General features: G+C 42.7%; 1 protein-coding gene across 2 annotated transcripts in view; it reads left to right on the top strand.

Annotated features, from left to right (window-relative positions):
* The window catches only part of C9H8orf48 (chromosome 9 C8orf48 homolog), a 230,925-nt gene extending 207,450 nt beyond the window's left edge, over positions 1-23,475 (top strand). The window contains exons 10-11 of one of the 2 annotated variants that reach the window (XR_012160954.2): positions 19,195-19,323; positions 23,225-23,475. The gene's annotated coding sequence lies outside the window, so the exon portion shown is untranslated. The remainder of the gene's footprint in view (positions 1-19,194; positions 19,324-23,224) is intronic. The other variant, XR_012160955.2, reaches the window with a different exon arrangement.
* Positions 23,476-26,195: the final 2,720 nt, after the last annotated feature.

The raw sequence follows: 26,195 nt of genomic DNA, 5'->3' as shown, positions 1-26,195 counted from the left end.
TCAGCTTCAAGGGATGCTCTGCACAAAGTAGTTCCATCATGCCATGTTGCAAAGCTTACAGTGTCAATCAAGGTCTCCTACTGGGCTAATAAGGCCTTGGCTGTTATTTTGAGAACTGGCCTCCACCCACCAGCCAAACTGTATTGTTCACTGTGGATGTGTCGCTGCTCTGTCAAACTGAGTATGGAGCTAGTTTAAAGATAGAGGGGTTACCTGAAATTTGGAGGCAGAATGGGTGTGTATTTATGGGGCAGCAGGTAAGCAAGGGAGCACATCATCAAGAACTTCTCACTTATAGGGAGGAACAGAGTTCACATTTTCCTACTTCAGAAGCACAGAAGCCTCTTCAACTTCAGCAACATTACAGCTTATGGACATAGCCCCCTTATGGACACGCACTTGAGCAGGTCTATCATTCTGTCCAGCAGAGGGCAGTTGTGACATAGGCACATTACACAGTCAGATATTTTACAGCCAAAAGGTAGAAAATGATTGTTTCAAAGTCCAGAGCAGGCCTGGCTTTAGGCACCAGCAAAGCAAGCACATTCCCAGGGGTGGTACTCTACGAGCCCTCACCTGCACAAACTACTCTTCGTACTCCACAAATCACCATCTGGGGAGAACCCCTGGAAAATGTAGATCATTTTCCGTACCCTGGCAGCCACCTCTCCCAAACAGCCAGCATTGACACAGAAATCTAATACAGGATCCGCTGTGCCAGCCCATCCTCTGGAAGACTATTCATATGAGTTTTCAGTGATAGGGATGTGCAAACAGGCACCAAGATCTTGGTTTACAAGGAAGTTGTCATCCCCACGCTTCTCTATGGATGTAAGACCTGGGTAACCTACAAACGACATCTCAAATGGCTGGAGTAGTTCCAGCAGCGCAGCCTTGGGAGGATTATCAGGATCAGCTGGGAAGACTGATGCACTAACGTCAGTGTTCTCTCTGCAGCCAACATCAGCAAGATAGAAGCACAAGTCATGAAACATCACCTCTGCTGAGCTGGCCCCTGTGTACATATGCCTAACACTCACCTCCTGAAGCAAATACTCTCAGTTAAGTCAGGGAAGAAGGACTCCCGGAGGGCAGCGGAAGCGCTTCAGAGACATACTGAAAGTACATCTTAAAAAGGGAGGCATCAACCCAACAAACTGGGAGGAACAGAACACAGTGCTGAACAGAACGCAGTGACGCCATACCATACACCAAGCCACTACTCACTTTGAGGAGAACAGACATGCTCATGAGACAGAGAAGCGACAAAGGAGGAAAGAAGAGGCACAATACTCCAGCCAACAACCATGTCTCCTCAAAGATCACACCTGTCAATTCTGTGGGAAAATCTTCAGGGCACAAATTGAGCTCCTCAGCCACCTAAAAACTCACCATCCTTACATCAAGGGATAGCCGAAGAAGAAGAAGACTCCACCCAGATCAGCCATGTGATAGGCAGGAGCCCAGTACCTCTTTACATGCTGGGAGCACTGTTACATCCTGTCACATGGAGCTGAGCTCAGTGGCAGACTGGCTCTGACTGATGGTCAGAAAGTGGATCCAAGCTCTGCCAGACCAAGGAGGGGAGTGAGTGCGTTCCAGACTCAAGGACCGTTGTGCAGGAGGTCAGACTAGATGATCATAATGGTCCCTTCTGACCTAAATATCTATGAATCTATGAAACCACGCCGTCAGAATGTTCCACTGGCTTTTAAATGAGAACGAGAGGACTTGTAGCATGAGTGCCTCTGGTGGTGGCAGCCACACTGCACCACAGGGTGAGAGAGGCAATTTACTAATTAAGGGTCTGAATCTCATCTCCCATTTGAGTAAACAGGAGTCTACCCATTTACGTCAGTGGACATTGACTCAGGCCCTAAACATGCGTAGGTCAAGCAAGGGATAGCAAATAAGTCATGGAGAACCTCCCATGTACAAAGCAGAGTTATTTAGAGCCAAGCCTGCAGGGGAATGAGGATCATTACAAATGAGTGCGCATCTGACTGTAGATTTTCCTTATTTATTGGCTGTTATGTGCCTGAATCACAGCACACAGCTAAACTGCATGCTATAATTTCTGTCACTAGTAACACATATAGGCCATCCATCTCCAACATAAAAAATGCATGAAGTTGGGGACCTGTTTGCCTAAGCAGGAGTTTTGTTTGGTTTGTTTTTTCTCCCCTGAATTTACGTTGTTAGAAATTTCCTTCATTGATTTATTGCATCTGCTTTTGTTCTAGCACAACCCTGATTGTAGAATGCCCAGCTTCAGATGTAGCAGATTTTAAAGCCTTTTTGTTTCACATGGCTTTTGGTTTTATTTTTCAGAGAGAATAACATGGTCTAATGTTCAGATCAAAGAACAGGGAGACTAGAACTTCTTAGCTTTGATGCTTTTGACACTGTTTGCCATTGGGCAACTCAACATCTCTTCTTCAGTTTTCCCCACTGTAGCAATGGTTACATATTTGCCTGTTTATTTAACTGAACCACCAAGATCTACCACAAACTGGGTAACAATGTGATCTGATTGCCTTCACTCTCCTTACACCCATCCTCGCTATTATTACTCTCATTCTTCCTGTCATGTCAAAATAGATCGTAAGCATTTTGGGACAGAGACCACATCTTTCTATTTGTCTTGTAAAGCACCAAGCACACCCCTGGGCACTGTAAAAATAATAACAATGGGAAGATGTGAGACTTACTTAATATTTGCAGTGTTTCTAGGATAAAAACTGCTAATAATATTTTATGACTTTATCCACTTTTCAACTGTTGTGGCAACTTCGAATCTTTTAGCTTTTAGGGCCTAATCTTATTGAAGTCAATAGCAAAACTCCTAATAACATCAGTGAGAACAAGATCAGGCCCTTAGTGCCTTATCCTATAATCCTTACATGTGCAGGAAGGACTGTGTGTGCAGGAGAACTACCCCAAAATCTGGCTTTGTTTTATTGTAAAGCATCAAGGCTATTTTAGGATACATTCCATATAAAGAATCATTTTATTATAAATGTTTTAGCACCTAGATTTTAGTCCTTGCTTTGTGTTCTCCATTTAGTAAAAATGTTTTAGTAATAAAAAGTTGTTAGATTGTATGTGAGCAAGAAAGACTGAAGCTGTTATCCACTGGGGAGAATTTGTTTAGAAGAGAGGATGCAGCACAATATCATACCCATGTAATTTACAGATGTGCCAGATGCAAAATGATTTGCCAGATTTGTGCATTATTTTTCATTAGCAAATTTCAATGCAGGGCAGGTAGTTGCTTTACTCCCCAGAGAAAAAGGTTCAGGATTCATATTAAACAATTATCACAAGTGAACTGAATTTGGAGCAAGACAAAGAAATTAAAACAGGGTGTTTTCTTGAAGAAAGCCACTGCTGTTGTGGGATTATTTCTTCAAAATAAAAGGAGTACTTGTGGCACCTTAGAGACTAACCAATTTATTTGAGCATAAGCTTTCGTGAGCTACAGCTCACTTAGTCGGATGCATGCTGTGGAAAGTGTAGAAGGTCTTTTATACACACAAAGCATGAAAAAATACCTCCCCCCACCCCACTCTCCGCATTTTTTCATGCTTTGTGTGTATAAAAGACCTTCTACACTTTCCACAGTATGCATCCGACGAAGTGAGCTGTAGCTCATGAAAGCTTATGCTCAAATAAATTGGTTAGTCTCTAAGGTGCCACAAGTACTCCTTTTCTTTTTGCGAGTACAGACTAACATGGCTGTTACTCTGAATTCTTCAGAATAATGTTTGATCACCACCTTGTGTTTAAGAGTGTGAATTACAGCTCAGTGCATTTCATTATTGTTTGTACACTACTAAATGTTGCCAAGTATTTTACCTTTCTTTTTGGTCTGAAATTTCTCATATGTTCTCATATTTTCCCTGCAAAGTAATACTATTAATTCAAGCAAGCACTGTGGTCTAGTGGAGCCAAGAGACCTGGGCATCAATCCTGTTTCCGACACTGCCTCACTGTGCAATCTTGCGCAAATCACTACTCTTAGTCTCAGTTTCCACATCTGTAAAATGAGGGCAATGTTACTTCTCAGAGGCAACCAGCACACCTGCCTCTCCATCTGAAATCCCTATTGCCTTCAGAGCTTCAGGCCCCACTTTCTCTGGTGACAGCGCCACATTTTGACACTTGTTGAACTTCTCTGTACACGTTGCCATAATAAACACTGCCCCAGAATCTGCTCCATCCCTGCAACTCTGACACTGGCTCTCCCTTTATCCTTATCCCCAACCCTACTCCCTTCCCTGTCATCATTTCTATCCTCATGGACTCTCCCTCTGAACCTCACAATATTCCCCACCCTTCTCTTGTCACATCTCCCCTTCTCCTGATCTTTTTCCAGCTCTAGTGATTAAATCAAGAGCCTGAGAATCAAGACTCCTGCCCATTGGTCTCAAACATATTATAGAACAAAGTGTGGAGAGGCAAGCACCTCTTGGGGGTAAGGAATAGCTCAGTGGTTTGAGCATTGGCCTGCTAAATCCAGGGTTATGAGCTCAATCCTTGAGGAGGCTATTTAGGGATGTAGGCCAAAAATTGGGGATTGGTTCTGCTTTGAGCAGGGAGTTAAACTAGATGACCTCCTGAGGTCCCTTCCAACCCTGATATTCTATGATTCTTGTGATAGTTATGTAGATTTCCAGAAGGCTTTTGACAGTGTACATGGAGACAGTCTTTGGAAAATTATGGCATGCTACAGAATACCAGCAAAAATCATTAGAATCATCAAGGATCTGTATGATAATGCTGAATATGTAGTCAGAGATGGTGACACCATTAGGCAACGGTTTGCAGTGACAACTAGAGTAAGGCAAGGGTGTTTTATGTCCCCAGTATTGTTTTCACTGATCATTGTCTATGTCATGAGAAAAGTAACCAGAGCAACCAAGGAATTTTATGGACAAATGAGAAAGTGCAATTTGATTACCTCATTTTCGCTGATGACATTGTCCTGCTTAGTTCAACACATCCCTTAATGAAAGAAAAGACCCAGCTTTTAACAAATAAAGTAAAACAAGCTGGTTTATTCATAAACAAGGGAGAGACAAAATATCGGTGCAGCGTCGCCTCTGTAGTATAGCTGTGCTCTTAGTTTCAGACAGGTGAAATCTTTGACCCATTGTGAAAAGGCTTTCAGGATTATTTGCCTTCTTATGTGAGTGGCTGATGCAGGAGCTTTTTCTGATATGGTTTTGACAAACATGGTGTATCAGAAGTTCTTTCTGGCAGCGATGTGACTGAGATCAACCTATTCTGAACTCCAAACCTAATTAATGAATGATCATTTCATGAGCATAGCATTTTGCCTCCTTATTTCCAAAGAAAGCCCTTTGTCTGGTTTGATTCTATGTATTGTTATATGTGCCTCTGGCACATGTTACCTTATGCCATTAGGGATTCCATCAAATTACCAGCTCAAAGAGCTGTATGTGTTGTTAGGATGTTTTTGCATAATCATAAATTGGAACACCTCACATAAACCCAAAAGAACAAACAGTACCCACCAGCTTTAAATTTGCCCTCTAAAATTTGCACTAACATTTGCTTATATCAAAATAAAAAATATTACTAATTTTTAAAATTAGCATTTGAAATGAGGGCAGATTTTCACTTCTCAGTGTCCCTTTTAAAATTACATATGCGGGTCCCAGCCAGCCAAAATGAACTCTCCTCTAAGCCTGCGATTCCTCAGGTGAATGTAGATTGGCAGAAGTACCATCAATCAGTTAAAATAACATTAAAATTAGCGCGGGGGATGGGGGGAGCACAAAGAAGTAGAAACTCTTCAGATGTTTTATCTTCAAATGTAAAGTTCAGAGAGGGTACAATTGAGCAATGGTACAATTCAAACAACTCATTTGATACAGTGAAACTTCTAATCTGATCTCCTACTAGCCAGGATCTTTAATTGAAAGGAATGCATGCAGCACTTTGAAACGAATCAGTCCCTCCTCTTTATGTTCCCTTTAGGTGTTCCTGGCCAGAGATAGCTCTAACTCATTCATTTAAGGTTTTCTTTATTCTTATCCTCAGTTTCACACTCAATGCCATTTTGTCAGAATTAGGTACCATAAGAGAACAAAGGTAAAGAGAGACACATTTTAAAGTCAATCCAATGACTGAAGTATGTTGTATAATATGTGTTTTAATTCAAATACTTCCTTTAATCAGCTTCATAGCTCACTTCCCAACCCAAAATCTCCCTTCAGCTGCTAAACCTAACTGCTCACTTTTTCTTGCTGGAATCTTCTGGAGATGTAGGGGAAAGGAGATTGAACTGAAAAAGGGAGGGGAGGGAAGAAGCCATCATTGGGGTGGGGAGAAATAAAGAGTCTGGTAAAGATGGGGAGTGCGGTTCTTGGTCCATATGTGGTGGGCAGGTAGAAACCAGAATGGGGTTGTGAGTTAGGGGTGGGGAAGCCAGCATGGCAGGAAAAAGGTGGAAGGCGTGTTGGAGGCCAACATTATGTGTGCAGGCATAGGGTTTTCTTGGGCAGAGGGATGCTGGCTTGGCAGAGTTGTATGGGGAAGAGGAAGGCTGAAGTAGGGGTTTTGTGTTGGATAAGGAAAGGTTGTCTTGGAGGAAGCGTTGTGGTGAATTGTGGTCTGGAATGGAGTTGGGGGGCAGCTGGAGTGGGATAATGTGTATGGGAGATGGAAGGCTGGAGGGGGATTTGTGTTGGGGGAAGCCTGGTGTGGGGATGTTGGAGACTGTCATGGGGTTATGCAGGAGGTGGCTGTGTGCTGCAGATATACGTTGGTGTGGGAAGCAGATGAACGGGCATATGCGAGCGGGCGGTGGAGAGAAAAGGTTGTGTGCTGTGTGCTGTGTACACGTTAGGCTTGTGTGTTCATGTGCGCGGGTGAGCTGGTGTGGATTACAGAGTGGGGGAAGGCTGACGAGAGTGGGGTGGGAGAGGCTGGTGTTTGCTCTATGTCCATAGAGGGGAGGCCAGTGCAGCAGAGGGTTGCGCTGGCATGGGGAGCACAGGGGAAGACACAGCAACTATCTGGTTTCTTGACAGTAAAGGACGAGGAATATTGATGGGAATAGAAGACCTGTCTAGCGTAGCTCTTGGGGTGACTGGGGATGGGGGACACTCTGCTACTCATGTCCCTCTGTATCATGGGTTCTCAAACTGGGGGTCAGGACCCCTCAGGGAGTCGTGAGGCTATTACATGGGGGGCGGGTTGCGAGCTGTCAGCCTCCACCCCAAACCACGCTTCGCCTCCAGCATTTATAATAGTGTTAAATATAAAAAAGTGTTTTTAATTTATAAGGGGGGGTCACACTCAGAGGCTGGCTGTGTGAAAAGGGTCACCAGTACAAAAGTTTGAGAACCGCTACTCTGCATATTCCCTTTTCCCTGCATTGACAATGTCCACTTTGGAAGCCTCTATCTTGTCCTCTCATTGGCGGAGAGGGTTGTCACTCTGCCCTTATGCCTGCCTTTCCTGCATTCTGCTCTGGGCCAGAAGAGAGCATGGGACCAGTGAGTGGGTGTGGCCCTGCATGGACTGAGTGTGATTGGCCGGCAGTGGTTCCCAGTCAGCCACATTTGTGGATTGTTACAGTGCCCTACCCCAGCTGTTCCTCTCTCCACTACACAGTGAGTTCGGTTCCCGGGTGGCAGAGATGATGGCCTTGGTCATGGAGGGTCCACTGGACTTGTGGGGACAACGGGTCCCAGGGCTCCTGGTCTGGATCCGGAATGGTGACTGTGCCCTGAAAGCTGGGGGCCCTGGTTGCTGAACCTTCCCCCAGTCTGTGAAGAAGGTGCTAACTAGGTGTTCGCCCCTTCGCTTTTCAGGTTGCTGCGGGTGGTAGCAGGGCTGTCGGTGTTGGTTTGCTCCCAGCTCAGTGATACCCCCATCCATAGGCAACACAGCTCCTCCTGTTTGCCATAGCAAGTGCAGGCCCCTCCTGGATTGCCCAGGTCTGGCCACGCAGCCTCCTGAGATCCCTGCTGCTCTGGACTACCCGTGAGGGGGTACAGTGATCCATTGGCAGCTCCCGTAATGGGGCACTCACAGACCCCAGCCTGCTGCACAGGAATAACTGGTGGAGAGGTGATTTGGCCCCTATGTGGAACAGATCATCCCCCCTCCCCACAAGGTCACTTGTCTGTCCTTCCCTAGCTGAGGACCTGAATCTGTAGGACTGTCAATTGGGCCTCTTTCTTATTTGGAGAGTTGGGGTAGGAAGAAGTAGTGTCTTCTGACTACTTACACAGGGCAAGAAGCTGCTGGGTAAACAGAGCTGCTATTTTTCATACTCTGTAAAAATATGATTTAAATAAAAATCCCAGTTTGTCACAGGATCACGTACTGGGAATTGACCATCGTATGTATTCTGTTCAAAGCTAAGAGTACTAGCAAACCCCATGGAAACCTTATTTGTAATAGCTCCCTCAAAGCTCTCCAAAGAAAGCTTTATCCAGAGTGCAATCTAGAATCTCTCTGCTTTGAAATCAATGGGACTACTCATGCTAATAATGGAAATACATTCATGCATTTGAAGAACGGTGTACTTCGTTTTACTTCTGTGTGTGTGGGTGTGTGTCTGGGCGCGCGTACACATCTGACTGCACTCAAAGTCAGAACAATACTGTGGCACAGAAGCCCGAGATTGAGTACCAAAGAGTTGAACTTGTGAATCTTCAATATTTATAGGAGTTTTACTAATATGCTGATGGACTAGCACTAAAGAAGTAGCGCTAAAGAAAAAATTCTGATTTATTGACAGAATGATGCAAATAATATAATTTTTTTAATTTGTCAACATTTTATTGGAAATTTCTATGAAGAGGTATTGAAGCAAGGATTTGTTTTTAATTAAAAGCGACCTTTCTGGCTTTTTAGGCTGCAAAATCAGTAATAATGTCATCTAATGACAATGAAGGGAAAGCAGTGGACGTGTTGTTCCTTGACTTTAGCAAAGCTTTTGACACGGTCTCCCACAACATTCTTGACAGCAAGTTAAAGAAGTATGGGCTGGATGAATGGACTATAAGGTGGCTAGAAAGCTGGCTAGATTATCGGGCTCAACAGGTAGTGATCAATGGCTCCATGTCTAGTTGGCAGCCGGTATCAAGTGGAGTGCCCCAGGGGTCGGTCTTGGGGCCAGTTTTGTTCAATATCTTCATAAATGATCTGGAGGATGGTGTGGATTGCACCCTCAGCAAGTTTGCAGATGACACTAAACTGGGAGGAGTGGTAGATACGCTGGAGGGTAGGGATAGGATACAAAGGGACCTAGACAAATTGGAGGATTGGGCCAAAAGAAATCTGATGAGGTTCAACAAGGACAAGTGCAGAGTCCTGCACTTAGGACGTAAGAATCCAATGCACCGCTACAGACTAGGGACCGAATGGCTCGGCAGCAGTTCTGCAGAAAAGGACCTAGGGTTACAGTGGACGAGAAGTTGGATATGAGTCAACAGTGTGCCCTTGTTGCCAAGAAGGCCAATGGCATTTTGGGATGTAGAAGTAGGGGCATTGCCAGCAGATCAAGGGACGTGATCGTTCCCCTCTATTCGACATTGGTGAGGCCTCATCTGGAGTACTGTGTCCAGTTTTGGGCCCCACACTACAAGAAGGATGTGGAAAAATTGGAAAGCATCCAGCGGAGGGCAAAAAAAATGATTAGGGGACTGGAACACATGACTTATGAGGAGAGACTAAGGGAACTGGGGATGTTTAGTCTTCAGAAGAGAAGAATGAGGGGGGATTTGATAGCTGCTTTCAACTACCTGAAAGGGGGTTCCAAAGAGGATGGCTCTAGACTGTTCTCAGTGGTAGCAGATGACAGAACAAGGAGTAATGGTCTCAAGTTGCAGTGGGGGAGATTTAGGTTGGATATTAGAGAAAACTTTTTCATGAGGAGGGTGGTGAAACACTGGAATGCGTTACCTAGAGAGGTGGTGGAATCTCCTTCCCTAGAAGTTTTTAAGGTCAGGCTTGACAAAGCCCTGGCTGGGATGATTTAGTCGGGGATCGGTCCTGCTTTGAGCAGGGGGTTGGACTAGATGACCTCTTGAGGTCCCCTCCAACCCTGGTATTCTATGATTCTATGATGTCTTGTTCGATTGCAAGAATAGCAAGACCAGTCAATTGTTCCTGACTCGTAGAACGGAGATAGTTTTTAATGAGCTTTAGTTTTGAGAAACTCCATTCTCCTGATGCTACTGTTACAGGAATTGTCAGTAGAATACGAGTGGCAATGTACACATTAGAATATATGTCAACAAGTTTGCTGGTATGAATAAACTGTACAATGTCCATCACTGATTTTGCATGTGGCAACATTGATGACAATATACTCAATTCTTCGTACAGTTCAAGTCCATTTAAATCAAAAGTATCACTGTGCTTCAGGAAGCTCTCTAGGTTCTTGCACTTTGTCATTTACTGCTATTGTTTTCCTATTTCATTGAATTTAGTTATGTCATACAAAAATCCAAACTGTTCATGGTGTGCTCATAAGGTATTAAACCTTTCATCAACAGCAGATATTGTCTTATCCATCACAACATTAAAAAAATTCAACCTCAAATTTCTTTTCTGGCTCTTCTATGGGCTCATCTGCGCCTTCATATTCCGCTTGCCGTTTTTTCCTTGAAACTCGTATCACGTTCGGACATGGAAATTTTGGTTCTACACCAAGTGCCTGGGCAAGTTCCCTTGCTGTAACCTGTGCTTCTTTGAATCCATTTTCTCTGTATTTCACTAAAAAGTCTTGTGTGTTGTTTAGTAAAGTAAGTGTTGAATCAGGCTGCATCATTGGTCTCTGCATTATTTTGCTTACACTTGAGATTTTAACAAGAATGTCATACCAGATTACAACATATGGTAGAAACTTGAAGCTGGATATTTCAGAGGTCAATGATTAAGCTTCACTTTTAGCTTTTGGATCTCTGGCTTCTTCCGAAATAGCAACCAGTGCTTCGTAAACTTCCTCAGATTGATATCTCAACGTTTTTGCACTTTCTACTCTGCTTTCCCAGCATGTCTCAGATAGAGGCTTAACGATAATACCATTGACAAGTGCTTTGAATATTTGCCATCGTTGAGTGGAAGCTGAAAAGAGCACGTAAATGTGTTGCAGCAAACCAAAAAAAGAAATAGCTTCTACAGAAGACTTGGCCATATCACACAAAATCAAATTAAGGCTGTGCATGCACACGGACCAAAAAAAGGCTTGTGGATTTTCTGCCAGCAATCTAGCTTGCACGCCAGAAATGCATCCTCTCATATTGGCACCATTATCATAGCCTTGTCCTCTAATGTTCATTACAGACAATCCCATTCATTTTAGTTCATCAAGGAGAGCTTGAAGAAGTCCAAAACCTGTAGTGTCCTCTACGTCTAAAAATGTGATAAATGATTCCTTAACCATAATCTGTGCTGAATCACTAATGTCGACAAATCTCACTACTAACGACATCTGTTCTTGATGACTTATGTCCGGAGTGCAATCTAGAATTATGGCAAAATATTTTGCCAAAGTAACCAATGAAACAATTTTGTCTCTCACTTTATCACTCATTAGCATGATCAGTTCATTTTGAATTCTTGGTCCCAAATAGTGGTCATGTATTTCATTTTCAGTTACTCTTCAAAGATGTTCACTCATCACTGTGTCAAATTTTCCAAATTTGTACAAGGCCCAAAAAATTCCATTTTGGGGCTGGAATAATTTCTCAGTGCTTCCTCTAAAAGCAAGATTGTTTGTTTGTTGATAGATATTCAACAATAGATAATAGACGTTCAAGAACATGACACCAATGTTGCTTCTCTGACTCCAGCAATCTTTGATTTTGGGCATCAAGAGTTGTCTGATTTTTTAACTTTACACTCAGCTCACACCATTTGTGCATACTTTCAATGTGGTGGTGTGCCTTTTCATGTTGCGGTAATATGTGACTAAGATTTTTCCAATCATTAATACCCGTGGTGGCTATCTTAAAATTGCAACTATTGAAAAGCTTGCATGGGAAACAAAATATAGCATCTTTGCATTTAGTGTACACAAGCCACCGTCTGTTGACAATTTCGCCATTAGAAAGTATTTTTTAGTAATTGTTTTCTATGAATTTCCTACCTCTAATGTCTTTACGCTATTCAAGACCTTTTATTCTCCAAGGGCCTTTCTCAAGTATAATGGCACGGAATTCGTTGTTTAAAGATTGCAGCCATGCGTCAATGTCATCTATATCCCATGCTAGTACAGTTTCAACGGTTGTAATTTCTTGTTTTGTGTCTGCATCTGTTTCAAATGATTGTTCTGTGTGTTGTTGCGTTTCTTGAGCTTCGTCTGCATAAAAATTTTCTTCGGCAGTTACCTGATGATCTTGATCAACTTCGTTGTTTTCATGACGTACAAACTTAAGTATAGAACCCTTCCGTGCTTGTACAGTCTAATCCTATTTCATCTTTCCGTTTTCTTTTTTGTGACCCAGAAAGTTGTTTCCAATACAACATAACTTATAAGGGTGTTTTTAAAGAAATAACTGTTTAAATTATTGTCAGATTATCAGAAATATTTTTTAAAATAATTAATATAGGATGGTCGTGAGTCCGTGACCTTGAGCTAGTGTGAAGACACCTCACAAGGCGCTCCGCCCTGACTGAGACACTGAGATGGAAACCCATGTCATTTTTACAAAGCCACTTTTTAGTTTTAAATGTACAGTGGACATCAGTCTTAATGTTAGTTACAACTCTATATCCACCTTATACTGTAAACAGATCAGTGGCATTATCTAGTTTCATAAGCTGGGTTTCCAAGCAGTGGGAAAATAGAACCCTAGTTTTACTCCTCGGTAAAGCACAAAGTGACCAAAATGAAGTCAGCACGGAACCATCTCATCTAGATTAAGGCAGCACAGAAATGTGACAGGAGTCCTATTGTGCCTTGTTTTTGTTTGGAAAGACATTAGCAATAGCAGCACATTTGGGGCACGGCCAGAAGTACATGATCAATCACTGCCTCTAAAGTTCCATCAAAAACTGACATTTTCACAGCTCTAGCATAATCCGCTGCACAGATTCTGCACAAGGACATGTCCCTGGCCTTTTTAACTCAAATTAACCGTGTATTTACTTTATGAAAATTGGACAAAACATTGTGAAAACATAAGACATTAGCTGCCCAAATTCTGGGCTGGCAAAAGCTATATTGACTCACTGGAAAAAAAAGCAAGAGAATCTTGGTACAACCAGGGGCGGCGAGTTATATCTCCACGTGGTGCCTTGGCACCAGCAATATTCAGAGCCCAGGAGCCCAGCTCCACCAATATTTGGGGCCGGGTGTCTCCCCCAGCCCACCTGCCCCCCCACCCCTACCCCTCTTGCTGCCCCCACACACCTCCCCAGACCCCGAAGCAGAGCATCCTTGGCTGCCTATTCAGTCCCTGGCTGCCTCTTCCGAGCAGCTCCATGCTGCCTCCCTGCAGCAACTGCTGCCACAGGGTCCTATTCCCCACCCAGCTTGACTACCAGGGCAGACTGACTGAGTTTGTCCTTCCACCTCAGACCCTTCCCTTTTCCAGGGGGACCCTCCACCAGCACAGGGCCCCCCCCCCACCTGCAGTCACCACCCCTGCCCCATGCTGGGCAAGGAGGCAGCCCCATCCCTCACCCCCAGTGAGGCTACAGTCAGGGGCAGCAGGAGGGGAGGAGGCGCATGCAGCACCCCCCCGGCACCCACCACGGGGCAGGCGAGGGAGATTCCTGGACCTGAGAGGGGCCCTAGGAGTACGTGCAGTGACAGTGGTGGGGGTGAGTGTGCTGCTGGGGGGTGAGAAAGGGGGCTCCTTCCCCGGAGCTCGCTGCTGCTGGCAGGGAAAGGGCTGGGGGGAGTCCTCCTCTCTGACCCCTGTCCCGGAGCAGCCTGTCTGCACCCCAAACTCATCCCCAGCCCTGCCCCACCCCAGAGCCCACACCCCCAGCCACAGGTTTCACCCCACACACACTCTCAACCCTCTACCCTAGCCCTGAGCCCCTCCAACACCCCAAACCCCTCATCTCCAGCCCCAGCCAGAGCCCTCATCCCCCTGCACTCCAACCCTCTTCCCCAGCCTAGGGCCTACACCCCAGACCTTCTCCCCCACCCAAACTCCCTCCCAGAGCCTTGGGCAGGTAAGGGAGGGGGTGGAGTTTGGGGGGGTGGAGTTTGGGCAGGGGCAATTTCTGGGCACCACCAAAAATTATACAAACCTGCCACCCCTGAGTACAACATATGGTCACTCTACACACTAGTAAGGAGATGAGCATATGGCAGTTGTTGGAGGGCGCTATTTAGCAGTAACAGGGCTATAGGAAAGCCAGTCAACATTTTTTGTTTCTCTGATGAAAACTGGCCCACTCCCTGCCCCAAACCAAACTTGTCACAAATAATTGTCAACAATGTAATTTTCTGTTTTTGGGTAAGATATTGAGTTTTTTTGGCAAACAAAGTTGTTAAATGACAATCTAAATGGCAACACAGTACTGCTTTCATGCTTGGCTCACCCCCCAGCCTGCTGGTTCAACAGCTGCAATAGAGGAGGAGATAGGTAGAAAACTGCAGGACCCCAAAATCCACCTCTTGGGGTGCAGAGTGGCAACAGCAGCAGAAAACCCTCAGGTCCGATCACACACCAATGGGCACCATCGCCAGCCCAACGGACCATGGTGAAGTTAGCACAGCATCTGTTCTCAGGGATGGGGCACACACGGAGCCACAGCAGCTCATCCTGCCCTGCGCAGCTCCCCCCCCAGATGAGATGGATCACTGTCAGCCGGGGGGAGAGACGTGATCCCCAGCTAGGGTGACCAGATGTCCTGATTTTATAGGGCCAGTCCTGATATTTGGGGTTTTGTCTTATATAGGCACCAATTACCCCCACCTAGGGTGACCAGACAGCAAGTGTGAAAACTCAGGACAGAGGGTGGGGGATAATAGGAGCCTATAAAAGAAAAAGACCCAAAAATTGAGACTGTCCCTATAAAAGTGGGACATCTGGTCACCCTACACCCCTGATTTTTCAGAGATGCTATCTGGTCACCCTCTCCCCAGCCCAGCCAGCTGTGTGTGATAATTTCAATCCTGGCTGGCTACCTAGGAAGTGAGTTACTTTCACTTTCATTCCTCAGCACACAGCCAGTCACACCCCCACAACCCCACCCCCCCACACCTTCCCCTAGCACCTCACCCAACCCAGCCCTGCCGGGGGGGCAGGGGGGATAGAGGAGGTGCTCTGTGGGGTGGGGAGAAGAATGGACGTTATGGGGGGGCAACAAAGGATACTGCCAGAGCCGCCCAGCCTGCCTCACCTCATGCCGGGGGAGAGAGTCACACTCACAGGTGAAAAGAAAAGGAGTACTTGTGGCACCTTAGAGACTAACCAATTTATTTGAGTATAAGCTTTCGTGAGCTACAGCTAAGCAGCTGTAGCTCACGAAAGCTTATGCTCAAATAAATTGGTGAGCTGTAGCTCACGAAAGCTTATGCTCAAATAAATTGGTTAGTCTCTAAGGTGCCACAAGTACTCCTTTTCTTTTTGCGAATACAGACTAACACGGCTGTTACTCTGAAACTCACAGGTGAGTTCCTTCCTTCACCCCTACCCCCTCCGCTTCCCAGAGATCCCAGCAGCCAATCCCCTCCCTCAGACTGTGCTGCATTTGGCTCTCTCTACGACCCAGCAGCCCTGCTCTTACATGCTCCATCTGCTTCCCGTCTGTCTGGACTCCCGGCAGAGTGGTGCCCTACGCGGCTGCCTATTCTGCCTACGGCTAAGGACGGCCCTGTCCTTAGTCCTCAAGCCAAGGTTCTATTGCACAGTGGGGCCTTTTGCAGGTGGTGGAGAGAGAAGTGAACACAGGGGCTAAATGGGAAACTCCAAACAGGAAGAGCTGGAACTGAATCAAAAGGGCAGAAAGAGGTCTGAGGATGAGCTGTGCACAAAAACTTGTTGGATAGGAGGGAGGGAACCAAGAAACACATGAGAATAGCTTTGCTTTATTATGGAGGCGCTAAAGATTACATATGGAATTTTGCTGGTTTAAAATTCTTTTGCTCTCTCACTATAAAATAACTGGCCATAATACTGCAATTGGTACAGGCCTGGCTAAATTCTGTTTACATGGAGCTAGGGCCTAATCCCGCAAACATTTAAGCATGTGCATAACTTGTCATGTTAGTAGTCCTGCTGAATTCAAGGAGATTGGTTGCACTGATGGGGGAGTGGCACAGTCTGTGAAAGAAAGCATAGAGTCAAGTACAGTAAAATCTTAAATCAAACTGTACCACAAAATGAGTATAGCAGTAGGAATATATGTCTGACCACCTGACCAGGTTGGTGACAGTGAGTGTGAAATGCTCGGGGAAATTAGCGAAGCTACAAAAACAGAAAACCCAATAATAATGGGGGATTTCAACTATCCCTATGTTGACTGGGAACATATCACCTCAGGATGGGATGCAGAGAAAAAATTTCTAGACACCACTAATGACTGCGTCTTGGAGCAGCTTGGAACCCACAAGAGAAGAGGCAATTCTTGATTTAGTCCTAAGTGGCGCACAGGATCTGGTCCAAGAGGTTAATATAGCTGAACTACTCAGTAATAGTGACTACAATGTAATTAAATTTAACTGGGGGGAAGAATACCAAAGAAAGCCACCACAGTAGCATTTAACTTCAAAAAGAAGAACTATACAGAAAGGAGCAGGCTAATTCAATGGAAATTAAAAGGAACAATTACAAGTGTGAAATGCCTGCAGGCTTCATGGAAACTTTTTAAAACACAATAATAGAGGTTCAAAAACTATATGTATACCCCAGATAATAATAATAATAATTTTAAAAAAGCAAGAGGCCAAAAAATGCTACCATGGCTAAACAACAGAGTAAAAGAGGCAGTTAGAGACAAAAAGGCATCCTTTAAAAAGTGGAAATCAAATCCTACTCAGGAAAATAGAAAGGAATATATATATAGACTCTGGGAAGTCAAGTGCAAAGGTATAATTAGGCAAGCCAAAAAAGAATTTGAAGAGCAACTAGCAAAGGACACAAACTAACAGCAAAATTATTTTTTTAAACCTACTTCTTCAGATGCTGTGCACAAAAATGTGTTGTATAGGAGGGAGGGAACCAAGGAGGGAGGAAACCAAGATGCATCTGTAGAAGTGGGTTTTTTACCCATGAAAGCTTATGCCCACAGAAATCAGTTAGTCTTTAAGGTGCCACCAGACTCCTTGATGTTTTTGTGGATACAGACTTGTGGAACTCATTGCTAGGGGATGTTGTGAAGGCCAAAAGTATAACTGGGTTCAAAAAAGAATTAGATAAATTAATGGAGGATATGTCCATCAGTGGCTATTAGCCAACATGGTCAGGGATGCAACCCGATGGTCTGGGTGTCTCTAAACCTCTGACTGCCAGGAGCTGGGACTGGACAACAGGGGTGGATTACTGAATAAATTGCCTTGTTCTGTTCATTCCCTCTGAAGCATCTGGCACCAGCCATTGTTGGAAGACAGGATACTGGGCTAGATGGACCATAGGTCTGCTCGAGTATGGCCATTCTTATGTTCTTATAAAGAGACTAATAGTGTGAATAAAGTTAATTATATGGTTAAGTATTCAAGGATCTGTCCCTTAGCTTGTACCATTGTGACCTTTCAATCTAATCTTCAATGACAGAGTTCAATTTTTAGATTTATAATCGACTAGGTTATTTGGTTTCTAATTGTTTTATCACTTTGTTGCCTTGTTTATTTTAATCTTATTTGCTCATAAAACTACATGCTAAAATGGTGAAATGATGCTGTTCAGGTGAAACAAATTACACGGCTGGGTTTGCTTTGTGTAGTTGCACTTTCTGTATGAAATGCTTGCCAGGTGAACATAAAATGTCAGTTTGTGATTTGTGGAAATATTTTTTTCAAAGCTTGGGATGCAAAAGAAGTTTTTATTTTTGGGTAAATTTGTCTGCCTGTGGATGCTAATCTCTGAAGTTTGTGCTCATAAAATATTTATTTAAGTAAACTGCTTTTAGATAATTAATTCCTTAGGGCAAAGACGGAGGTTCATAGATTCATAGATTCTAAGGTCAGAAGGGACCATTATTATGTTTTTTATGCCAAAACATCTCATTGATGTTTTATGTCAGAGCATCTCATTAGTACTTAACTAATTATTAAAATTAATAATTAGTGATGATCACAAATAGGAGATCTCAGCTATATTTGTGAAAATTGCCTCCTTGTGGTAAATAATGAATATTGCATCACACTGTTATACCCCAATCTCTTTTCATTAGCAATGATAATGTATGCATTATATATAATACATAGATATAATATGTCTATTTAAGTATAGTGAGAGTGATTTTAAAATTGTTTGTTTCAAAATAATGTTTGTTTTCCATTAATTATTTGTATAAAGCAAAACCTTTTTGAAGTGTGAGCATTTTCATCAGTGTCCTTCTAGTTGTATTAATATGATCAACACAGGAGGAATTACAGCCATAAGTCTTGTCTGTTCATTGAGTTATTGATTAACTCTTCCTGATTAACACCATATATGGAGACACTTAGATATAAAAGTGAGTACCTTAAACCACATGGGTTAAGCTAATTGGGGATAAGAAAAGGAGTACTTGTGGCACCTTAGAGACTAACAAATTTATTTGAGAATAAGCTTTCGTGAGCTACAGCTCACTTCATCGGATGTGTCATAATTAGGGATAGTTCATCAGGAATAACTCCATGTGTATACAAATCCATAATTGCTAAACTTCAGGTTTCTAATTTCTGTTCAGATGTCTGTAGCTTGCAAACAAAAGTGGTGATCTTTGAAACTACTGGGTAAAAGGTTTTCAAAACCTTGTCTTCTTGCAGAGGTCTGACTGTGTTGACAAGATGACTTGCTGATTTTTTTTTTTTTTTTTAGCAAAAGCTCCATTTTTCTAGGGAAAAAAAGAGTTTGACTTGATGTTATTTTCACAGGTTTAGTCACAGTCAGTGAAATTTATTACTAACTATCCAAATGCTAAATTCTAGATGCTACATGGGATTATCTATCAGAAATAGCAGAAAAATATGACTATTAAAACTAAACATTGTAATTTAATTTCCTTATTGTTCTTTCTTTTCTTTTTTTTTTACAGGCTGTGACAACTACCAATGATGGTGGCAGTATTTTAAAGCTGCTGGAAGTGGAACATTCAGCGCCTACATGGTTGTGTGAATTGGCAGAATTACAAGATAAGGAGTCTGGAGATGGAACAATGTAACTGGTACATATAGCATGAATGAGTTTGAATATGTAATAAGGGAATAATTTATGCTGCCTTCGCCAAGCCAAAATAAAAGTAGGAGCCATAGAAATTGCCATACAGGATCGGACCCAGTGCTCACCCAGTCCAGTATCTTGTCTCCAACAATGGCCAGCACCAGCCTTTATAAAAGTTCTCACAGTTATCCCATTTGGGGAAGGCGCTTACGCACACCTGCTGATAGATAGCTGTAAATGTGATTTTTATGCATGGAACTAACTAAAGACAATAGTTACTCACAGTGGTAGAGATTTTACTCAAATGAATTTCTGTCATATTCAAGACAGACAGAGCCTAACCAGTTCCTAATTCTCCCTTTCAAAAAGATGAAATAATCCAGCATTAGGCTGTACCTAATCATAGAGAACTCTCTGATAGCAAGCTAGCCTTTCTTTAACTAGAAAAAACAGGGAGATCATTTTTAAAATAAAATGATTCTCTGACTAATCTGGAAGGTGAATGACACCACTTGTGTATGCATTGTGACAAAGTTCCTCCTCTATCTTGGTGGGTCTTGTGCTTATTGGCGGATTTGCTCACCTTGGAGCTTCATGGCAGCCCTCAGTTTGGCCATTTTCTTGAACCCACAGTCCAAGTCAACTTCTCCTGTGTCTGACCAGGAGTTGGGAGGTTTGGGGGGAACCCGGGCACACCCTCTACTCCGGATTCCAGCCCAGGGCCCTGTGGAATGCAGCTGTCTAGAGTGCCTCCTGGAAAGCTGTGCGACAGCTACAACCCCCTGGGCTACTTCCCCATGGCCTCCTCCCAACACCTTCTTTATCCTCACCATAGGACCTTCCTCCTGGTGGCTGATAATGCTAGTATTCAGTCCTCCAACAGTCCGCGTTCTCACTCTCAGCTCCTAGTGCCTCTTGCTCCAAGCTCCTCACACGTGCACCACAAACTGAAGTGAGCTCCTTTTTAAACCCAGGTGCCCTGATTAACCTGCCTTAATTGATTCTAGCAGCTTCTTGATTGGCTGCAGGTGTTCTTATCAGCCTGTCTGTCTTAATTGTCTTCCTGATTGTTCTGGAACCTTCCCTGTTACCTTACCCAAGGAAAAGGGACCTATTTAACCTGGGGCTAATATATCTGCCTTCTATCACCCTCCTGTAGCCATCTGGCCTGACCCTGTCACAGCACTGAGAATGTTAGTGGTAGCCACAGCACTTTGTACCTGTGTTTGTAAATAGAGAGGTGAGCACTAACCTAAACCATACTTTCACGTTTTGAATAGGGCATCTTTGTCTCTCATAGTATTTCCCTTTATTCTCAATTAAGCATATTTCCCTCTGTACTCTTCTCAAGCTCCCATCTCTCCTTGTTTTTCCCCTTCCTCTGCATAGGAGAAGAAGTCTAATTTTGTGTTTAAGGTGCAGAATGAGGAGTTCAGAAGATCTGGAATCTGTTCCCAGCTTTGCTGTAGACTGACTGACTAGCCCTAGGCAAGACTTTTAGCCTCTGTGCACAAGGGTAAAACAAGAATAGCCTCAAGATACCTTTGTGAGATGGAAAAAACTTATTAATATTGGAGTTGCTCAGATATTATGGGATGAGTGTCACAAATGTGCATAAGGAGACAAATTTAATTAAGGGTCACGTTCTTTGGTGTTTTGAAAGTGCCAATAACCTTGATATCTAAGCACTGGTTTCTCTCCATGACTTGTTCTTATCTGAATAATCTTAGCTACAGCTGTACATCCTTACCCTCTTCTAAAAGATATGCTATCTCTGCCCAAAACATCTCTGCTTAAATGTGTGCATGCAGGCCATGTATACTTTTCTAGATATGTTTGTTTCAATTCTAAGAGTTCTTCAGAATGTAATAAAAAACCTGGGTTACACTAACAGCAACCACTGCTAACACTTTGATAGAGTCCATGTGTAGTACAATTAATACATCCCTACTTTTCTCACAATCACTGCATACTAGTTTACTAACTTGTATAAGAAAGTAAGATACTTGTCTCTTAAAATTGTGGATATCAGACTTATCCAAACAAATTATTTTGATCTCCAGTAAAGTATGGCAGACCTCCTTCTTTAGAACATTCCAAGTGAAGATACTAACCTGCCCATTTACATCTTCAAAATGTTGTACAAATATTAATTAATGTACTCCACTCCATTAGAATTCAATTTCTTAGCTTTACCATGCCGAGGTCTGCCAAATGTAGTTGTCAGTTCTTGGTGTGGATGCTGAGTCAGCTACAGTCTGAGTCTTAAAAACATTAATATTTGGAACGTGTTTTTTATCTTAAAATGTCCAGTGAACCATAGCATTCAGCTTTCCATATGTTTTCCCCAAAGGTAACCCATGTTACCCAATCCAGGAGCCCTCTTTTATCTTGTGATTCTGATTACACCTAACACTCTGTGCAAGTGAATGAAGGTGTCAGTTCTCTTTTTCCTTATCTGTATTGCACCACACAAGAATATTGGGGTACCCCATTTTCATAGGTTGTTTGTAGTTCCTTTTTTTCTTGTTAGCATCTACACACAACATGTACTCTGCGGTTAGGACACATGTTGGAAGAGATGTTATAACAAGTATCTCGTGATCTTAAACAGTACTTTGTGGTCAGTTTTTTGCATCACCTGTTGACACATCTTTCTCATGATGTTGTAGCATAGGGTCACTCTTTGCTCACTTATTTATGTCAAGCATTTCTTAAGCTTGTGACCTAGTACATCTTACAGGCCTCAGCCTGTAGGCCTTGCATTTCAGCCCTGCTTTACTTATATACCTAATGCATATTTATCACTCCTAAATACTTATCAGTCTCATACTTGTATGATCCCACAACTTAAATATATTTAGCATACTACAATTATATACGACGTAGCATATGAGTTAATCATAACATCTCACAACGCACAATAAATGAATGATAAAATGAACAAATTGACTATAAAGCATATTCTCCCAGTTTGATAGCGAACCATTGATAACTACTCTTTGAGTATGGTCTCTCAACCAGTTGTTCACCCACCTTATAGTAATTTCATCAAGACCACATTTCCCCAGTTTACTTTTGAGAATGTAATGTAGGACTCTGTCAAAACACTTACTAAAACCAAGAGATATCACATCTACTGCTTCCCCCCATCCACTAGGCCAGTAACCCTCTCAAAGAAGGAAATTATGTTAGTTTGCCATGATTTGTTCTTGAAAAATCCATGCTGGCTATTCCTTATGATCCTGTTATCCTCCAGGTTCTTACAAATTGGTTGTTTAATAGTTAGTTCTAGTATCTTTCCAGGTATCAAAATTAGGCTGACTGGCCTATGATTGCCCAGGTCCTCTTTGTTCCCCCTTTTAAAGATAGGTAATATATTTGCTCTTTTCTAGTCTTCTGGAACCACATCTGTCCTCCAGAAGTTCTCAAAGATAATTGCCAATGGTTCTGAGATTGCTTCAGCTAATTCCTTAAGTATCCTAGGATGAATTTATTTCCCTATTTTGGCTTGCATAAATTCCTCCTTGTTGTTAATATTACTTGTGTTGAGTATCTAGTCACCATTAACCTTTTTAGTGAAGACTGAAGCAAAATAGATATTAAACACCTCATCTTTCTTGATGTCATCTATTATTAGCTCTCCTTCCCCTCAAAGTAGAGGACTTACACTTTCCTTCATCTTTGTCTTGCTCCTAATGCATTTAAAGAACTTCTTCTTATAGTCTTTTATGTCGCTTGCTAGGCATAATTCATTATTTGCCTTAGCCTTTCTGATTTTGTCCCTACATACTCATGCTAGTCTTTTGTACTCCTGTTTAGCAATTTGTCCATGTTTCCACTTTTTGTGCTATTCTTTGTACTCCTCATTTTCAATTTGTCCATGTTTCCTTTTTGATTTTCAGGTAATTAAAGAGCTCCTGATGGAACCATATTGGCCTCTTACTGTTCTTCCTATCTTTCCTTCGCATCAGGATAATTTGCAGTTGTGCCTTTAATATTGTCTCCTGAAGAAATCGCCAGCTCTCCTGAACTCCTTTTTCCCTCAGATTTTCTTCAACAAGAACTTCAAGCTCCTGCTTTGTAAGAATGAAGCTGCATTATCTTGTATCACCACTAACCTGTATTTATGTATAAACTTCTACATGGTCAATGGCACATAGAATGGATAGTATTCCCACCAGCAAAGAGAAAATGGGAAATAATGAGACTTTTTCTCCCTGTTGCTATTTGTAATAATTTTCTTCTTTGTGTCTAGACAGCATAATTTTTCTTTCCTTTCCATTTCCCCCTACTCAGGACACATGGAACTTTAAAAGTGATTAACCAAAACACATGTTTTGAGTGCTAGCTAGTTTACTTTATAACAAATCATTTACCACTGCTAGATAATCTAAGAATCTTTTTTCCTTTCCCATTTCTTGCCTGGATGTTTCCCTACACCATTAACACTTGTCTAACACTTTTGATCACCCATTCTTTCTCATGAACGTGTGCTGGCCTCTTTGCCTGTTTTGTCACTGTACAGTCACCGGTCCCTGCACAGCGTGAGCTTCCTTGCAATAAAATGGAATTTGTGTGTTCATAGCCCACAGATATAAATATTGGTAACTATCTTTTTTTCAAAATGTTTTGTATGGAAGGGATTCAAATAAATATTTAAGCATTTTTTAAACTAGGCTTGGCCTGGATCTCTTCAGTGGCAAAGCCAGAGACAAAAACCAAGCTCTGTTGTAGACAAAGAGCACACAATTTCCTACAGAGGCAGCTATTGCCATTTTGTGCATTGGTAATCTTTCTAATCCAATTGATACCAGAAGAGGAGAAGGTGGAAAGTTTCTCTCCAAAGGAGCAGCGGAAGCAAGCTAGAGAATATCCCCTGCAAAGTCAACTGAAGCTCACATGCTACTAGCATTTCAGGAAAGTACTTTTTTCTGAAAAATTAATGATTCAAAAATACATGTCTGGCCAATGCAAGGGAAACCCACACGTAATACCCCATTGCCCAAACATTAGGTGTTAGGGGAAACTGTTGGCACTTTGATACCCTAGATCAAGAATTCCTCCAGTCTGTGACTAACGTAAATTCTCCACATTCTTTCCTTAATGTGACTTCTCAGCATGCTTTTATGCTTCATGAATGTTGCAGTTCTTAAACTTGCAGCAATCGACTCATGAAAGGGCTGATTTAAAACTGCTGCTCTCATTTAGTATAAAAATTTAAAATTGCTTCATGCCTTTAGAACTGTTTGTTCAGGGGCAGTGCTATGGGGTAGATTATGCTGCTGCTATTTTTGGTGCATAATATTTCTGCCTTCACCGTCAGCACTGGGTCAGCGGATTGTGGTGTTCTAGCAATAAGCTAGTTAGTGTGCTGCGGGGAGAAACTGACAATGAAACAGTAATTAATGCAGTCTTCCTGTGTAAACCTGACTAAGACAGAACATCAGTAGAGATTAATATAATTGTAGTTGACTGAATTAAATGTGGCTTATGTTGGTGATGAGACTTTCTGTTTGATAATGCTTATATTAAGTGGAATTAAGTTGAGGCTGATTTAATCCATCAGAAGTGTGACTTCAAACTCCCTGTATTTCATTCAGAAGAGCAAGTCTAGATCTGATTTCTAAGAGAGTAAGTAGATAGTCTGGCACTTTGTCTGTCAAATTTCTGATTTCTGTGCCAGTAATGATTATGGACCAAGATCATAGATCATAGAGGTCTATCCTCTTCCCATTATGTATATGTAATCTCTTGCCGCTAGTGGGAGGTGTATGGAAAAGGGAGCGGACCCCTTTTAGGACCCGATCTACATTCATAAAATGACCATGTGGAAATGGTTGTAAGTTATTTCCCTTCCCACAATAACTGAGGCTCCTGTGCTAAAGTCAACGGGATAAAACAGGTTCCCTACCATCAGATTTACAGTCAGCCGCTCAATCTCAACCACTCTAAAACGGGTGATCATTCCTGTCTTGTCTATGCTAGCAGCTAGCCTTATGTACCCCAATTGAGGGTGGGAGGGCAAAGGGGATAGGTTGCTGACAATCACTGTTGGCAGCGGATCACTTTCTCCACACTGCGGCTCTGTCTGTGAAGAGTATATTTAAAACCAGCCCAGCAAAGCACGCGTTTACACGTGGAAGTTAAAGTTGTTAAGAACTTGCACTGTACCTTGCTGATTGAAACCCCTCTCTTGGTGTCTTGTAGCTCTGACAGTACTGGCATGTGAAAGATGCAGGTGCCAGGCAGTAAGGAGCAAGAAAGGGGCAGCGTTCCAAACAGCACAGGAGTAACTTGCCCAGCAAGCTACTTCTGGCTATGGGTGGCTCTTACTCAGGGAACATGTGCTTGCAGTGCCTGTGCCTCCCTTCCACTACTCCTCACTCCCCTCCCCAGAAACCCACTTACCACTTTATAAACAAACCTGAGCATATTTTTAATAAAAATCCTCTTCACAGAAGCATCTGAACTCACAGCAAGCATTTAGACCAATGTCTTATGAAGTTAGGACCAAACCGGTCTGTTTGAGGTAGCTGAAATATTTCTTTAGCAGTTGAATGTGCAAAGGCTGGAGCTTAGCTCTAGATGGTGTTTAGTACCTCACAGACTTCGGGCTCTGTGATCTCATTATGTGCCCAGCGAAGGTTTATGGGAGTTTTGCTGCTGATTTGTATGGAAGCAGAATCTGGAACGGAGGAGAATCAAAATGAAGCTGAACCAAATGCTGATTAACAAAGTGAATAGCCTGGGGGGATTTTTAGTGTTGCTTATATAAGTGGCTCTCAACCTTTCCAGACTACTGTACCCCTTTCAGGAGTCTGATTTGTCTTGCATACCCCAAAGTTTCACCTCACTTAAAAACTATTTGCTTCG

The sequence above is a fragment of the Lepidochelys kempii genome, chromosome 9, assembly GCF_965140285.1.
Source record: "Lepidochelys kempii isolate rLepKem1 chromosome 9, rLepKem1.hap1, whole genome shotgun sequence".
NCBI classification, from domain to species: Eukaryota; Metazoa; Chordata; order Testudines; family Cheloniidae; genus Lepidochelys; species Lepidochelys kempii.
This window is presented reverse-complemented; position numbering and strand designations above follow the sequence as displayed.